The sequence below is a fragment of the Columba livia genome, chromosome 36 (assembly GCF_036013475.1).
Source record: "Columba livia isolate bColLiv1 breed racing homer chromosome 36, bColLiv1.pat.W.v2, whole genome shotgun sequence".
Lineage (NCBI taxonomy): Eukaryota > Metazoa > Chordata > Aves > Columbiformes > Columbidae > Columba > Columba livia.
This window is the reverse complement of record NC_088637.1, coordinates 27897-45636: the sequence shown is the minus strand read 5'-3', so window position 1 is coordinate 45636 and position 17740 is coordinate 27897. Positions and strand designations below refer to the sequence as shown.

Here is a 17740-nt window from a genome sequence, read left to right as displayed (position 1 = left end):
GTCTAAGCACGTGCGCGTTTGGCTCGGAGCTGCTCTGCCCGGAGGTGTAGAGTCAGGAGCGGGCGGACTGAGTTTAGGAGTCCACGATTGATCTGTGGACACGTTATCCTGCGTAGGCAGAGGTTGTGCGGTCATCTGGGACGGAGTAGCCGTGGGCAGGGGAGCGGACAGTCCGTTCCCCAGTGGTCTTTGGGACTCAATTAGACCTTCTTGTGGGATTCCTGAATAGAAAGCAGACCTGTGGAACGGTCAAGCTGTTGATGAGCTCCTGGGTAACTTGTTGAATACCTTGATTTCAGATGCAGAGGGACAACTCAGCACGAACGAGCGACGGAGGAGGCGAGCCGAGCGCCGTAAGCAAGCGGGTCTGTGCGTGGTGGGAGCAGGAAGCTGTGCCGTGTGGCTCTAGCTGAGTTTGGTCGTTTCTCTCTTTTCTAGGAGTGAAGCAGAGTGGAAAGCTGGGTATCGGCAGCGCAGCTCCTCTGGCACGGTGAGCACGGAGCCGTGGTAGGGGCGAGCAGGAGCGTGGGGCCAGGGATTCGTTCAAAGAGCTACAGTTCTTTGTTTCTCGCCGTCTGAGGTGTCACCAGCGATGAGGGTTTGTGACCGCGCCCGCGGCACGGAACGCCGTGGAACTAAGCGGGAGGCGGGTGTCGCAGAAGGGGTCGGAGTCTACCCCACGGCACCGTGTGCCGGCAAGGCTTAGCGAGCGTGTGCTTTCTCGTGTTCCTGTAGACGCTGAAGAGGAACCCGGCGACGCAGGAAGATGCCCCTTGGCGCGCGTGGCGTTTTCCTCTGCCGAAGATGGGTTCGGTCCCTCGGCCCTCTGAAAGCTAAGTGGAGGCACGGGGGCTGGGGAGGGGCCGGGAGTCGCAGGGACGGGGGGTTTAGCTCCGCTAAGGGCAAGGGCCGTCCAGTAAGCAGGTGGGGCGGTGCGTGGTGTCAAAGGGAAGATGTGCCTCGTGCCTTTATACTGTGCGCTCGCTCTGCTCAGCGAGCGTGTGTTTTCTTGTGTTGCTGTAGATGCTGAGGAGGAACCCGGTGATGCTGGAATATCCCTGTCAGCGCACGTGGCGTTTTCTTCTGTTGAAGACGGATTCAGTTTCTTGGCCCTCTGAAAGCTAAGTGGAGGCTGGGGTCTGGGAAGGGGCTGAAAACTGCAGGGAGGGGGGTTAAGTTCCGTTCGGGGCAAGGGTTCTCCGGGAACAGTCTCCCTTGGGCGGGTGAAGGGTCCAGGGAATTTCACAGCGCGATGCCAGCGTGCGCCGGGCAGGGCAGCTCCAGCCAACGTCTGTGTCACTGTGTAGTTCGGGAAGCCTGCCTTGCGCCTGCGTGACGATCCTGGGGTCTCATCCCGTTCGAGGGACACAAAAGTTTACTCGGGTGCCATTCCGGGATCTGCAACGCTGGCGCCAATTGGCGTAGCGCCAATTGGGTGCCGGTTCTGTCGTATCAGCAGTTGAAAGCGTGGCAGGTCCTTGCGTTTTGGATGTTTCTGGTCAGTTGTGTGTTATGGCGTCGTTGAGGGCTGCGTTGGCAGCTCTGCTCTCTACCCATCCAGTCTTGGGGACTGGCACTTCTTCCCAGCATCTTGAAGCGTTTGCGCCAGTGCCGCCGTCTCTGTGTGTTTGCGCCAGTGCCGCCGTCTCTGTGTGTGTTTGCGCCAGTGCCGCCGTCTCTGTGTGTTTGCGCCAGTGCCGCCGTCTCTGTGTGTGTTTGCGCCAGTGCCGCCGTCTCTGTGTGGTTTGCGCCAGTGCCGCCGTCTCTGTGTGTGTTTGCGCCAGTGCCGCCGTCTCTGTGTGGTTTGCGCCAGTGCCGCCGTCTCTGTGTGGTTTGCGCCAGTGCCGCCGTCTCTGTGTGGTTTGCGCCAGTGCCGCCGTCTCTGTGTGTGTTTGCGCCAGTGCCGCCGTCTCTGTGTGTGTTTGCGCCAGTGCCGCCGTCTCTGTGTGTGTTTGCGCCAGTGCCGCCGTCTCTGTGTGTGTTTTGCGCCAGTGCCGCCGTCTCTGTGTGTTTTGCGCCAGTGCCGCCGTCTCTGTGTGTGTTTTGCGCCAGTGCCGCCGTCTCTGTGTGTGTTTGCGCCAGTGCCGCCGTCTCATAAGAGGCCGTGACGTTCGGCTCCTTTTTTTTCTGGGGTTGCAGTAGAGGCTCCTCGCCTCACTGGCTTAGCGAGCGCGTGCTTTCTCGTGCTCCTGCAGGCGCTGAAGGGGAACCCGGCGACGCGGGAAGACGGCCGTTGGCGCAAGTGCCGTTTTCCTCTGCCGAAGATGGGTTCGGTCCCTCGGCCGCTTCTGGTCAGGGGTGTTTGCGGCGTTGACCTGCGCTGTGCCGGCAGCCGTGCTCTCTACCCATCCAGTCTCAGGGACTGGCACTTCTTCCCAGCATCTTGAAGGTTTTAGCGTTTGCCGCAGCTTTTTGCGCTGGTGTTGCTCTCTCTGTTTGTTGTGGCGGTGCCATTTCATAAGGGACCGTGGAGTTCTGTTCCTTTTTATTCTGGTGTTGCAGCAGAGGCTCCTTGCCTTCCCACTGCCTCCCTGCAGGTTGTTTTGATCGATGCCATGTCTCTTCTTGGAGTTGTTGAACATTTTTGGTGCTGTTTCAGTCATGTGGTCTATCACGTTCTGTGGAGTCTTGTTGTGCACATGTGCGTGTTGGGTGGGAGCTGTTGTGCCCAGAGTTGTAGAGTCGGGGTGGGTGGACTGAGCTCTAGGTGTCCACCGTTAATTTGTTGACATATTAAATTGCGTAGGCAAAGTTTGTACGATCATCTGGCACGGAGCTGCGATGGGTAGGAGGGTGGACATTCCCTGTACTGGTGTTTTACAGTTCATACTCAAGACTGTTGTTAACTAATGTTTTCTGTAGTGTGATGTTTTTTCAGAGTATTCTAACTTTTCTTTTTTTTTTTTTAGGTGACCACATTGTTAATATGACTGTAAATAGTATCTACAGCTGCACAAATCAACTACCTGTCTGAGGTCAGTACAAAGGATCCTCTGAGAATCAAGAAGACCCCAGAGTCAGCTGTTGCTATTGGACTGTATTGTCACTTTTCCATGTGAGAGATGGGACCTGAGACACCAATGTGATGTTTACCGAGTTCACTTTATTGTTGGACTTTATACAAAGCTGCCCTCTCCACGTGCCTTGCAACAGTGTGATTGGTTGTATCACGTGCTATACAATAACGTGATAGGCTGCACGCACTGTCCACGTGCTCTGCACACGTGTGTCTGGCGCTTGCTCGTTCACTGTTACCTTCTTATGGGGCTCCTTTTGTTTCTCTTGTCTCTGGCTTCACCTCTCAGCCAGGCTGGCGACAACCCCATCCCCCCGGGGCGGGGGGGGGACTCTGCCTCGCTATCTCCCCCTCGTTAATATTTTATTAAATAAAAAATACCCTGTATTTCACACTGTCTTCAAAGCATACAGATTAAGAACATTAAGGCTAATATAATTACAATTAACAAGAACAGTTCCATTTTCAATATTCCTTTTAACCAAACAGGGTATCCAACTCAGAAAACCCAACATCTTCTGTTATTTTCATGTTCTGCAAATCTTCTATCTTATGAAGAGTTTGGTTGTATGTGTTGTTTGAACTTAAAATATAGCTGTGACCATGGCCCATAACACAAAATCAATCGCTGCTCTGTTTTACAAAGTGGTGTGACAATCTTGAAGCACTGCCCCCCATGCTTAGCAGAACTAAGACCTTGTTATGCCTTAAACATCTGGTTTTTGTTACGTGGGGAGGAAGAGAGAGATGACACCTCATCTTATCTTTCCCAAAGTTTTATGGCTATGAAGGCAGACGCCTTGGAAGATAAGGACAATTGACAGTGTTGCCGTGAAAGGTTTCACGGCCTAATTGGGATGATAGAGATGAACCATCTGTCGAACAGCCAACTACCAGAAGAGACCACGAACCAACAGCTACCCCTGATGGGCAAGACATCTCGCTTCTGCTCAGTACCGTGAACTTCTCCTAGTTTGAAGACCCCAGAGCCGTTCCAGAAGAGTCTTCCTAATTAGCAGGAAGAGCGAGCAGAGGGAGGAGATGAGCCGCCTTCTACTATCTTGCATGTAAATGAACCGGCTTATTAAACAACCTCACGTACGATACAGGTCACCAGCATGTAAATCTTCAATGCGTCCCCCACTCCAGAGGTCGTCACAGGACCGACGTGCCTGTGGAGTGGTGATATCTTACTCTTTGCCTCTCTCTCTCTGCCTTTCTTTTTCTGATATCTTAGTTTTCCTCTTCTCTCTCTCTCTCCCTTTTCCTTACAATGGTATTTATATGTTTAAGTTCTGCTGCTAAAGTCTTGTTAAGTTTCGCATTACAGTTACTAATTGTTGCCAATCCACTGCTTTTAGAAGGGTTTTTGCTGACAATGTATTGATAAGTTTTGTGCTATTGTAACATACTTTTGCCAAGTCACTGATTGCTGTAATTTGTATACCACCACATGCTTCTAGTAAATTCATAATTGGACCCCCGCAGCCATCGTCTGTCATTCATTTCACATTGCCGCTCAACACCTTTGAGGTTAAGGGTTGTCATAATTGTAGTAAGTTTCTTATTTGTTCGCTAGGGAAGGTCTCACCCGCTTCATTGAGATCCACAAATGTTTATGGTTACCTGTAGAAACACAAGCATATCCCCTTCCCCAGGTTATTAATCATGTAGGACCTTCCCATTGTTGCGTTGTCAGATTAAACACACTATAACCTTAAGTACATTCTTGGGAAAGTCTCTGACATTTTTTATATGGTGCATAAGAACAGGTTCCATTTTAGTCTCACTTTTAGGATTAAGCCAGTTCAGCACATGCAGTCCCTTTATCAAAACCTCTTCTGGACTGAGACCAATTCCCCCTTGTTTTTTCAAAACACACGAAAGACTTTTCAGGGTGCCCTGTGCACGCTCGATAATTGCCCGGACAATAGAACCATAAGGGACACCAAACGGGTGTTGTACATTCCACCGGACGAGGAAGGTTGCAAGTGTGTCAGAACGATAGGGGAGACCATTATCTGTTTTGATCTGTGTAGGAACACCCGTGACAGCAAAAGCTCGTAATAAATAACGCTTCACCGCTTTTGCATTTGCTGAGGACTCCCGCAGCAGTCCTGAACAGGTATCTACGAATGCACTAATGTACTTTTGTCGGCCAGACGGTGCAAATGCAGTAATATCAGTTTGCCGTAACTGGCCTGGCTGCGAGCCCCGAGGATTCACTCCTTTTTGCCGCAAAGGCATTATGCGGGCACAATCGGGACAAGCTGTAACAACAGATGGAGCTTGTTCCTCGGTCAGCGCAAACCGCTTTTGGAGCGATGCTGAGGATAGACGGAAGTACTCGTGAGCCTGTCTGGCTTGTTCAAAAGGAGATACTTCTGTCACTGCTCTAATTTGTCTATAACGTCGTTTCCCTCAACTAGACCACCTGGTAGGTTAGAGTGGCTTTTTATATGCGTTATAAACACTGGCAGTGTCCTATAATCTAACACATTCCACAAATCTAACAATGCTTCAATAAACAAGGCATTGGAAACTCGCCGCAAAAGCGCTCTACGTAGTCTTTGTGTAACTCCCACAACATAAAGAGAATCTCCTACCGGATTAATTGAGCAGTTATGCCATTTTTGTAACGCTGCTAAGCGTATCGAGGGCAGTTTCTTTTAACATGCCCCGTCTGTACGCAAGTAAAACACGCTAGGCCGTCACAAGAAGGGCTTCGGCCTTTCATCGCCGGCTAAAAACGCTGCAGCCGAACCCTCAGCGTTGGCTCGAACATGTATTTTTGCCTTTTCTACCTCCCGTTGCATAATCGGTACCCGTGTACAAGCTTCCACCATCTCCGCCCGAGAAGCTGTTTTTCCCAAGCCGGCTAATATCTGTCGGTATTGAGTGTTTGCATTTGTCATGGCCAAATATTTCCCCACCGCAGCTTTTGCCTCTGGAGTCAGGTTAGGAGAAGCATCTATAGCTTCTTTTAAACGGTCCACAAACTTATATATTGCTCCCCAGGATCCTGCTTTATTGTAGAACAGGGTGGTACAGGGTTACCTATATTTGGTAATTCCTTCACTGCCATCACAGCAAGCCCTCGCCGCAAAACCCTCGGAGGAAGCGCCACCCCAGCGGCACCATCCGCATATCGCCACGATCCGGTGATCGGTCCATGCTAGCTGATTGCAATGGATCATCAGCTGGTAAAGGAACATTTTCTAATACTGCCAATTCCACCTTCCCCTGCCACTTGTCCAAGAACAGCAAATACCCCACTGGGGAAGCAATAACTCTATCAATGGCTTAATATCTGTTGGAGTTTGTATTCACCCCTTGAAAAATGAATCCATTAGCCGCATCACACGCCTGTTATCCATACCATATCGCATAACCGCAGTTTGCGATCGCTCAACCGTTTTCCAATCAAAGGGCGACCACTGCCTTTGTCCTCTGTTATTTACGTGCGCTGGCATCGATGTAATACTGCCAGGTAACATAGTCCCTTCAACGGTCGCATCCCCGACTACCCATTGTGAGCGTTGCCCTGCATTACGAGAGTCATCTCGAGGAGTATCTCTACCCTGATGCATAGGGGCAGCACCCAAATTATCATTACTATCACTCCTATACAATTCCCTTGTCTTTCTCTGCAGATCAGTAAGTCGTCGCATATTTGTAAATAGATCTGCTGACCCAGTCTCCAGCCCTTTTCCATATCGCGCTCTCAAATATTCATCCGCTTCTCTTACAGAAGCACAGACCACATCCCATCCTCTGCACATTGTCTAGCCCATTTATGTATTTGCTCCTTTTTAATACGGAGCTCCTCAGGAGCGATGTGCAATTCCGCCCCTCCCGTTCCCTTTTTCCCCGTTTTTCACATTCCCTGCCAATCGCCTCTAACGCATCCCTAATTGCGTATGATGCCTTTTTACATGCTATCAACCACGAAGTTTTGCCATTACTGCCATCTGATGGTTTCCTGGCTTTTAAAACTTCCTGCATCTGCTCTCCTGCCATCTCAGTAAGTCACTCAGGCTCCGCACACGGCTCTCCTCCCGGAAGTCAGGGCGAATCTGCGGCGCTCCGTCCCGGCGCTCCATCGGGTCCTCCGGCAAAGGCCCGTCAGCTGGATTAACTCGTCCTGGCTCGTCGAAACTTGCCGGTTGCTGCCGTTCGTCTTCGTAGGCAGGCGATGGCTCAAAGGGTGCAGCGGGTCTAATTTGCTCTCTGCTCCAGAACTCCAAATGTGATGCGGGACATACCAGGGGTATCGATTTTTCGGAGTTCTCGGAGCAGGGGCAGCTCGCGGCAGGCGGCTCCGAGGGGACGGCACACGCTTCCGGCTCCCCCGAGACATCCTCCGTCGGCCGCCTGACCCCCCGCCGCCAGGGTCCGGCGAGGTCGCGGGCCTCGCGGCTCCCCCTCGTGACCGCTTCCCACAGTTCGGTCCCGATCTCCTCCCACGTACCGGGAGAAAAAATCCGTCCGTCGATCGGACACTCCCCTTCCGCCGGGCCAATAGTAAAAGACGCCCCACCGCTTCTTTTTCCAAAAATCTTCCTGTTCGTGCAGCCAGCCGCAGAGTACTTTTCACTCTTACTTTTTCTTCCACAGATGCCGCGTTTCCCACGCCGCCCGATTCCCTGTAGATCTTTTCTTTTCTTTTGTCACTAGGTCACGGTTGTGAAGAATTTGAGAGAATGCGTCATATTAAGTTGTCCGATCCTTCAGAATCTATGTATAGTACTTCAGACAAACTGAAACAGCACGTTAATAAGATGGTCCTAGCAGAATTAGGGTTTGACAAATGGTTTAAAAGCTTGGAAATAGCTGGGTAGCTGTTTGATCTTATTAATTACAATTACATATAATGCAGTTATGCTGCAGCATACAACATGTGATTAATGACATAAGTACGGCTTATTTCAAAGATGAATCAGCGCGTTGTAAACAAGGCCCGGCCGGTTCAAAGACAAAATGGGGGCATCGTGAGAGATTCGAGGGATTTTCTTGAAGTCAATGTGTGGATGGGTTTCTATTAGATGGAGATTTGTTACTGAACTAGCCAGGCCCCCAGGAATTTCAAGGCCATCTCAGAAAGCCGAAAACACGACGTAAATCAGCAGACCTATCAACAGCGAGACTCGGGCGCGTGGACAGCTGTCGAACATAGACAATATCCAATCAGCTAACGCACGCTCGGAGCGTGGACGCGTGATCAAGACATAACCGCATATATCAGGAGGCTTATTTCTGTAATAAATGGCTTTGTGTGAATTCATATGGGTTTGTGTGGAGTCCGTGATTTTTCGCCCTCGCAGGGGGCTCACCCCTTGCCCCCCAGTCCGTTAAAGTAATGGATTTTACTGCTGTCGCTGCTCTCTGGGGGACAGGGCTGGGGTGCTGTTTGGGGACACAGCCCCATCCCTGGTGTTGAAAGCGAGGGCTCGGGGGGGCTGGGGGCAGAGTCTATAGGGGCTAGGGGACACCCAAAGGATGTCACGGGGACCCTGGTTTTCGGGAGCCAAGGATACAGTGGGGGACCCCTCTGACCTTTTGGCCTTTAGTGACCTTTTGACCTGTGGTGACCTTTTGACCTCAGAAGACCTCTAGACCTCAGGTGACCCTTTGACCTCAGGTGACCTTTTGACCTCTGGTGACCTTTGACATTTGTGGTCCTTTGATCCCATGACCTTCCACCTCAGACCCTGGACCTTTGACACTAGACCTTTGACCACTGCATTTTGAGTCTGATCCCCTGACCATCTACATGTGCCCTTTCAGCTATGACCCTTGACATATGACTCTTGACCTCAGACCCTTCAGTGCTGATCTCTGACATTTGACACTTACCTGTGACCCCTTTTATAGGGAATTTCAATACACAATTTTATTAGTAATATAATTATTTCTATCTATTCCCTAGGAAATCTAGGTTGAAATCTGTATTTAGTCACATTGCAAGTGCCATAGCAGTAATAAAGTGCAGGTGCTGTCATTTCTAGTGAGATTCCAGGTGATTTGATAAGGGTGGTGGGAGGGGCCGGGGTGATTGACCCCTCCCCTTTCCCAGGGGATTGTGGGAAGGGGTGGGCGGGGCTCAGGGTATTTGAGCCCCAGTCCCCAGGTAGGGAGCTCATTCTGCTCCAGGACCGCTTCGGTGCCGGTTTTCTGTCGCTCCTTCGGCAGCCGGCAGGTTTTGAGCCGTTTAAGCTACGTGGGCAGCCGTCTCAGGAGAAGCGGAGGAGTCCCTTTGAGGTGAGAGCTTCGGGCGCAGGAAGGGTTCAGTAGCAGCTGTAGTAGAAAGTTGGTTTGTCATTGTGTTACATTTGTTGATTCAGTTCCAGGTGCTTTGCATTTTCCGATAATTCCTGAACACGATGAAGATGGAGCATCGGTTATTGTATCTTATTATTTGTCTGCTCCCTAGAAAATGTAAGTTGACCTCCATACTGAGTCTCATTGTAGATGCCATAGCAGTAATAAAGTGCAGGTGCTGTCATTTCTAGTGAGATTCCAGGTGATTTGATAAGGGTCATGGGTGGGGTCTGTGGTGACTGATCCCTCCCCTTTCCTAGGGGATTGTGGGAAGGGGTGGGCGGGGCTCAGGGTATTTGAGCCCCAGTCCTCTGGCAGGGAGCTCATTCCGCTCCAGGACCCCTTCGGTGACGGTTCTCTGTCGCTCCTTCGGCAGTCGGCAGGTTTTGAGCCGTTTAAGCTACGTGGACAGCCGTCTCAGGAGAAGCCGAGGAGTCCCTTTGAGGTGAGAGCTTTGGGCGCAGGAAAGGTTCAGTAGCAGCTGTAGTAGAAAGTTTGTTTGTCATTGTGTTTCATTTGTTGATTCAGTCCCAGGTGCTTTGCATTTTCCAATAATTCCTGACTAGGATGAAGATGGAGTGTTGTTTTTTGGTTTGTATTGCTGTATTAATACCTGTTAATATAATCTCTTCTCCTAGAAGAGCGTCTTGTCTCCAGAACCTTTGCAGCGGTCCCCGGTAGGTCATTCAAACGTACCTCCCGGAACTCAGCCAAGGTGAGCAATGACTTGTAGGCTAGTACCGAAAAATGTTATTTGGGTGCCTAATCGTACGCATGTCCTTGCTTTCCTTATTGTAGGTGATGATGGAGGAAGGGACAGCTGCAGGAAGATCACAGCCCACGTCGTGTTTTCCTCTGTTGAAGATGGATTCGGTCCCTCGGCCCTCTAAAAGTTAAGTGGAGGCACGAGGGCTGGGAAGGGGCTGGGAACTGCAGGGAGGGTTTAAAGTTCTGAGACAGAAAAGGGCAGTCCAGGAGCAGTCCCCTTTGGACAGAGAAATGGGGTCAGGGAACTTTATAGTGCCACGCCGGCGCGTGCCGGGCAGGGCAGCTCCAGCCCGCGTCTGTTGTGGTGTAGTTCGGGAAGCCCGCTTCGTGCCTGTCAGACGATCTCGGGGTATCGTTGTGCTCCAGGGGCACGAAAGTCATTTCAAGCGCCGTCCCGGGGTCCGGAAAGCCGGTGCCGATCGACGTAGCCCCGATCGGCTGCTGGTTTTCTTGAATCAGCAGTCAAAAGGGTACACGGTTCTTGCATCTTGAACGCTTTTGGTCAGTTGTGTTTTATGGTGTAGTTCTGGGTTGCAACAGCAGCTCTGCTCTCTACCCATCCAGTCTAAGGGACTGGCACTTCTTCCCAGCATCTTGAAGGTTTTAGGTCTTGTAGCAGCTTCTCGTATTTGCGCCGTCTCTGTGTGTGTTTTGCGCCAGTGCCGCCGTCTCTGTGTGTGTTTTGCGCCAGTGCCGCCGTCTCTGTGTGTGTTTTGCGCCAGTGCCGCCGTCTCTGTGTGTGTTTTGCGCCAGTGCCGCCGTCTCTGTGTGTGTTTTGCGCCAGTGCCGCCGTCTCTGTGTGTGTTTTGCGCCAGTGCCGCCGTCTCTGTGTGTGTTTTGCGCCAGTGCCGCCGTCTCTGTGTGTGTTTTGCGCCAGTGCCGCCGTCTCTGTGTGTGTTTTGCGCCAGTGCCGCCGTCTCTGTGTGTGTTTTGCGCCAGTGCCGCCGTCTCTGTGTGTGTTTTGCGCCAGTGCCGCCGTCTCTGTGTGTGTTTTGCGCCAGTGCCGCCGTCTCTGTGTGTGTTTTGCGCCAGTGCCGCCGTCTCTGTGTGTGTTTTGCGCCAGTGCCGCCGTCTCTGTGTGTGTTTTGCGCCAGTGCCGCCGTCTCTGTGTGTGTTTTGCGCCAGTGCCGCCGTCTCTGTGTGTGTTTTGCGCCAGTGCCGCCGTCTCTGTGTGTGTTTTGCGCCAGTGCCGCCGTCTCTGTGTGTGTTTTGCGCCAGTGCCGCCGTCTCTGTGTGTGTTTTGCGCCAGTGCCGCCGTCTCTGTGTGTGTTTTGCGCCAGTGCCGCCGTCTCTGTGTGTGTTTTGCGCCAGTGCCGCCGTCTCTGTGTGTGTTTTGCGCCAGTGCCGCCGTCTCTGTGTGTGTTTTGCGCCAGTGCCGCCGTCTCTGTGTGTGTTTTGCGCCAGTGCCGCCGTCTCTGTGTGTGTTTTGCGCCAGTGCCGCCGTCTCTGTGTGTGTGTGCGCCAGTGCCGCCGTCTCTGTGTGTGTGTGCGCCAGTGCCGCCGTCTCATAAGAGGCCGTGACGTTCGGCTCTCATTTTTCTGGGGTTGCAGTAGAGGCTCCTCGCCTCACCACTGCCTCCCCGCAGGTTATTTTTACTGTTGCCGTCTCTGGTTCGGAGTCATTTTTGTTGCGGAGCATTTTTGGTGTTATTGCTGTCGGGTCGTCTATAATGTTGTGTGGAGCATCTGTCTAAGCACGTGCGCGTTTGGCTCGGAGCTGCTCTGCCCGGAGGTGTAGAGTCAGGAGCGGGCGGACTGAGTTTAGGAGTCCACGATTGATCTGTGGACACGTTATCCTGCGTAGGCAGAGGTTGTGCGGTCATCTGGGACGGAGTAGCCGTGGGCAGGGGAGCGGACAGTCCGTTCCCCAGTGGTCTTTGGGACTCAATCAGACCTTCTTGTGTGATTCCTGAATAGAAAGCAGACCTGTGGAACGGTCAAGCTGTTGATGAGCTCCTGGGTAACTTGTTGAATACCTTGGTTTCAGATGCAGAGGGACAACTCAGCACGAACGAGCGCCGGAGGAGGCGAGCCGAGCGCCGTAAGCAAGCGGGTCGGTGCGTGGTGGGAGCAGGAAGCTGTGCCGTGTGGCTCTAGCTGAGTTTGGTCGTTTCTCTCTTTTCTAGGAGTGAAGCAAAGTGGAAAGCTGGGTATCGGCAGCGCAGCTCCTCTGGCAAGGTGAGCACGGAGCCGTGGTAGGGGCGAGCAGGAGCGTGGGGCCAGGGATTCGTTCAAAGAGCTACAGTTCTTTGCTTCTCGCCGTCGTAGGCGTCACCAGCGCTGAGGGTTTGTGACCGCGCCCGCGGCACGGAACGCCGTGGAACTAAGCGGGAGGCGGGTGTCGCGGAAGGGGTCGGAGTCTACCCCACGGCACCGTGTGCCGGCAAGGCTTAGCGAGCGTGTGCTTTCTCGTGTTCCTGTAGACGTTGAAGAGGAACCCGGCGACGGAGGAAGATCCCCGTTAGCGCGCGTGGCGTTTTCTTCCGTCGAAGATGGGTTCGGTCCCTCGGCCCTCTGAAAGCTAAGTGGAGGCACGGGGGCTGGGGAGGGGCCGGGAGTCGCAGGGACGGGGGGTTTAGCTCCGCTAAGAGCAAGGGCCGTCCAGTAAGCAGGTGGGGCGGTGCGTGGTGTCAAAGGGAAGATGTGCCTCGTGCCTTTATACTGTGTGCTCGCTCTGCTCAGCGAGCGTGTGTTTTCTTGTGTTGCTGTAGATGCTGAGGAGGAACCCGGTGATGCTGGAATATCCCTGTCAGCGCACGTGGCGTTTTCTTCTGTTGAAGACGGATTCAGTTTCTTGGCCCTCTGAAAGCTAAGTGGAGGCTGGGGGCTGGGAAGGGGCTGAAAACTGCAGGGAGGGGGGTGAAGTTCCGTTCGGGGCAAGGGTTATCCGGGAACAGTCTCTCTTGGGCAGGTGAAGGGTCCAGGGAATTTCACAGCGCGATGCCAGCGTGCGCCGGGCAGGGCAGCTCCAGCCAACGTCTGCGTCGCTGTGTAGTTCGGGAAGCCTGCCTTGCGCCTGTGTGACGATCTGGGGTCTCGTTGCTTTCCAGGGGCAGGAAAGGACTCTCGGGTGCCATCCTGACATCTGGAACGCCGGTGCCGATCGGGCGTTGGTTTTCTGGTATCGGCAGCCGAAAGCGTGGCGGGTTCTTGCCTTTGGGCCATTTCTGTTCAGGGCTGATTGTGGCGTTGTCCTGGGCTGTGCCGGCAGCTCTAGCCATCCAGTCTCAGGGACTGGAACTTCAAGATGCTGGGAAGAAGTTCTTAGGTTTTTCATCAGCTTCTCGTTTGGTTGCGACGTCTCTGCTCGGTTGTGGCGCTGCCGCCGTCTCGTCAGGAGCCGTGACGTCGGGCTCCTTTTCCGTTTGAGGATGCAGGAGAGGCTCCTCTCCTCCCCGTAGATTATTGGGATCGATGCCCTTCTGGTCTCGGAGCGTCGTGTTCGTCGTGGAGCGTTTTTGGCGCTGTGGCCGTCGCGTGGTCTATAAGGTTCTGCGGAGCGTCTGTCGGCCCGGGTGCGCGTTTGGCTCGGAGCTGCTCTGCCCGGACGCGTAGAGGCAGGGGAGGGTGGACGGAGCTCTGGCGGTCCCCGGTTAACCTGCTGACGCGTTGAATTGCGTGGGCAGAGGCGGCGCGGTCATCTGGGATGGAGTAGCCGTGGGCAGGGGAGCGGAGGGTCCCCGCGCAGGCGTTTGAGAGCCTCCACGAGAGCTTGGGACGTTATTGCGCCACAGAAAGCAGACCTGTGGGCTGGTCAGGCTGTTGATGGGCTGCTGGGTGACTTGCAGAATCACCTGATTTCAGGAGCAGAGGGACAACTTGGCCCGGAAGAGCGCCGGAGGAGGCGAGCTGTGCGCCGTAAGCAGGTGGGTCGGTGGGTGGTGCCAGAGGGGAGCTGTGCCGTGTGGCTCTAGCTAAGCTCGGTCGTTTCTCTGTTTCCTAGGTGCGAAGCGAAGAGGAAAGCGGGCTGTCGGCAGCTCAGCTCCTCGGGCCAGGTGAGCACGGAGTGCTGGGCCGAAGCGGCAGCTCGTTTCAGGTCCCGTGTTGCTGGCGCGGGTCCGAGCGTCCTTTGGTGGTGTTTTACAGGCGGCAGCTGAGCGTCTCGGCGGTCCGCGGCGTGGCAGTCAAAAGCAAGGGCGGCCGGGTGGGCGAGCGGCCCAGGTAAGGGAGGGCGAGCTGGGACCGTCTGCGGGCAGGCTGTGTTTTCGGGCGGCGTCCGAGCGCGTGCCTCTGGTTTTGCGGGTGCCGCAGACGAGCCGGCAGGGGCGAAGCCGCACGCCGGCCGGCAGCCGAGAAGGTGAGGCGGCGGTGGGCGTTGCGGAGCCCGGTATTGCCCGGCCTCTCGCTTCATCTTTTCCTTCTCGCTTTGCAGGCGCTTTGTGGGCCCTCTGGACCGGGAGGAGCATTTGCGGTGAGCCGGGCTAGGGGCGAGGAGGAGCGTGGGGCCGGGGACTCGTTCCCGGCGCCACGGTTTTTTTTGCTTCTCGCCGTCGTAGGCGTCACCAGCGCTGAGGGTTTGTGACCGCGCCAGCGGCAGGACACGCCGACCGGACCGCCCTGGAGCTCAGCAGGAGGTGGGTGTCGCGGACGGACTCGGCGTTTGCCCCGCGGCGCCGTGTGCCGGCGTGGCTTAGCGAGCGCGTGCTTTCTCGTGCTCCTGCAGGCGCTGAAGAGGAACCCGGCGACGCGGGAAGACGGCCGTTGGCGCACGTGGCGTTTTCCTCTGCCGAAGATGGGTTCGGTCCCTCGGCCCTCTGAAAGCTAAGTGGAGGCGCGAGGGCTGGGAAGGGGCCGGGAATGGCAGGGACGGGGGGTTTAGCTCTGCTAAGGGCAAGGGCCGTCCAGGAACCGCGCCCTTGGCGCGGGTGAAGGCCCCGGGGACCTTTACCGTGCGATGCCAGCGTGTGCCAGGCAGGGCAGCTCCAGCCTGCGTCTGCGTTGTGGTGTAGTTCGGGAAGCCTGCCTTGCGCCCGTCAGCCGATCCTGGGGTCTCGTTGCTTTCCAGGGGCACGAAAGGCCTCTCGGGTGCCACCCCGGGATCTGGAACGCCGGTGCCGATCGGCGTAGCGCCGATCGGGCGCTGGTTTTCTGGTGTCGGCAGCCGAAAGCGTGGCGGGTTCTTGCCTTTCGGCCGTTTCTGGTCAGGGGTGTTAGCGGCGTTGTCCTGGGCTGTGCCGGCAGCTGTGCTCTCTAGCCATCCAGTCTCAGGGACTGGAACTTCAAGATGCTGGGAAGAAGTTCTTAGGTTTTTCATCAGCTTCTCGTTTGGTTGCGCCGTCTCTGCTCGGTTGTGGCGCTGCCGCCGTCTCGTCAGGAGCCGTGACGTCGGGCTCCTTTTCCGTTTGAGGATGCAGGAGAGGCTCCTCTCCTCCCCGTAGATTATTGGGATCGATGCCCTTCTGGTCTCGGAGCGTCGTGTTCGTCGTGGAGCGTTTTTGGCGCTGTGGCCGTCGCGTGGTCTATAAGGTTCTGCGGAGCGTCTGTCGGCCCGGGTGCGCGTTTGGCTCGGAGCTGCTCTGCCCGGACGCGTAGAGGCAGGGGAGGGTGGACGGAGCTCTGGCGGTCCCCGGTGAACCTGCTGACGCGTTAAATTGCGTGGGCACATGCGTTGCGGTCATCTGGGATGGAGTAGCCGTGGTCAGGCGAGCGGAGGGTCCCCGCGCAGGCGTTTGAGAGCCTCCACGAGAGCTTGGGACGTTATTGCGCCACAGAAAGCAGACCTGTGGGCTGGTCAGGCTGTGGATGGGCTGCTGGGTGACTTGCAGAATCACCTGATTTCAGGAGCAGAGGGACAACTTGGCCCGGAAGAGCGACGGAGGAGGCGAGCTGTGCGCCGTAAGCAGGTGGGTCGGTGGGTGGTGCCAGAGGGGAGCTGTGCCGTGTGGCTCTAGCTAAGCTCGGTCGTTTCTCTGTTTCCTAGGTGCGAAGCGAAGAGGAAAGCGGGCTGTCGGCAGCTCAGCTCCTCGGGCCAGGTGAGCACGGAGTGCTGGGCCGAAGCGGCAGCTCGTTTCAGGTCCCGTGTTGCTGGCGCGGGTCCGAGCGTCCTTTGGTGGTGTTTTACAGGCGGCAGCTGAGCGTCTCGGCGGTCCGCGGCGTGGCAGTCAAAAGCAAGGGCGGCCGGGTGGGCGAGCGGCCCAGGTAAGGGAGGGCGAGCTGGGACCGTCTGCGGGCAGGCTGTGTTTTCGGGCGGCGTCCGAGCGCATGCCTCTGGTTTTGCGGGTGCCGCAGACGGGCCGGCAGGGGCGAAGCCGCACGCCGGCCGGCAGCCGAGAAGGTGAGGCGGCGGTGGGCGTTGAGGACCCTGGTATTGCCCGGTGTCTCGCTTCATCTTTTCCTTCTCGCTTTGCAGGCGCTTTGTGGGCCCTCTGGACCGGGAGGAGCATTTGCGGTGAGCCGGGCTAGGGGCGAGGAGGAGCGTGGGGCCGGGGACTCGTTCCCGGCGCCACGGTTTTTTTTGCTTCTCGCCGTCGTAGGCGTCACCAGCGCTGAGTGTTTGTGACCGCGCCAGCGGCAGGACACGCCGACCGGACCGCCCTGGAGCTCAGCGGGAGGTGGGTGTCGCGGACGGACTCGGCGTTTGCCCCGCGGCGCCGTGTGCCGGCGCGGCTTAGCGACCGTGTGCTTTCTCGTGTTCCTGCAGGTGCTGAAGAGGAACCCGGCGACGCGGGAAGACGGCTGTTGGCGCACGTGGCGTTTTCCTCTGCCGAAGATGGGTTCGGTCCCTCGGCCCTCTGAAAGCTAAGTGGAGGCACGGGGGCTGGGGAGGGGCCGGGAGTCGCAGGGACGGGGGGTTTAGCTCCGCTAAGGGTAAGGGCCGTCCAGTAAGCAGGTGGGGCGGTGCGTGGTGTCAAAGGGAAGATGTGCCTCGTGCCTTTATACTGTGCGCTCGCTCTGCTCAGCGAGCGTGTGTTTTCTTGTGTTGCTGTAGATGTTGAGGAGGAACCCGGTGATGCTGGAATATCCCTGTCAGCGCACGTGGCGTTTTCTTCTGTTGAAGACGGATTCAGTTTCTTGGCCCTCTGAAAGCTAAGTGGAGGCTGGGGGCCTGGGAAGGGGCTGAAAACTGCGGGGAGGGGGGTTAAGTTCCGTTCGGGGCAAGGGTTCTCCGGGAACAGTCTCCCTTGGGCAGGTGAAGGGTCCAGGGAATTTCACAGCGCGATGCCAGCGTGCGCCGGGCAGGGCAGCTCCAGCCAACGTCTGCGTCGCTGTGTAGTTCGGGAAGCCTGCCTTGCGCCTGTGTGACGATCCTGGGGTCTCATCGCGTTCGAGGGACACAAAAGTTTACTCGGGTGCCATTCCGGGATCTGCAACGCCGGTGCCGATTGGCGTAGCGCCAATTGGGTGCCGGTTCTGTCGTATCAGCAGTTGAAAGCGTGGCAGGTCCTTGCGTTTTGGATGTTTCTGGTCAGTTGCGTGTTATGGTGTCGTTGAGGGCTGCGTTGGCAGCTCTGCTTTCTACCCATCCAGTCTTGGGGACTGGCACTTCTTCCCAGCATCTCGAAGCGTTTGCGCCAGTGCCGCCGTCTCTGTGTGTTTTGCGCCAGTGCCGCCGTCTCTGTGTGTTTTGCGCCAGTGCCGCCGTCTCTGTGTGTTTTGCGCCAGTGCCGCCGTCTCTGTGTGTTTTGCGCCAGTGCC

General features: G+C 55.7%; 1 long non-coding RNA gene across 1 annotated transcript; it reads left to right on the top strand.

Annotated features, from left to right (window-relative positions):
• The first annotated feature begins 13952 nt into the window (after nucleotides 1-13952).
• On the top strand, nucleotides 13953-15620 carry LOC135576946 (uncharacterized). Its single transcript, XR_010468590.1, has 3 exons — nucleotides 13953-14516; nucleotides 14602-14679; nucleotides 14769-15620. It is a non-coding gene; the product is annotated as an uncharacterized LOC135576946 (long non-coding RNA).
• Nucleotides 15621-17740: the final 2120 nt, after the last annotated feature.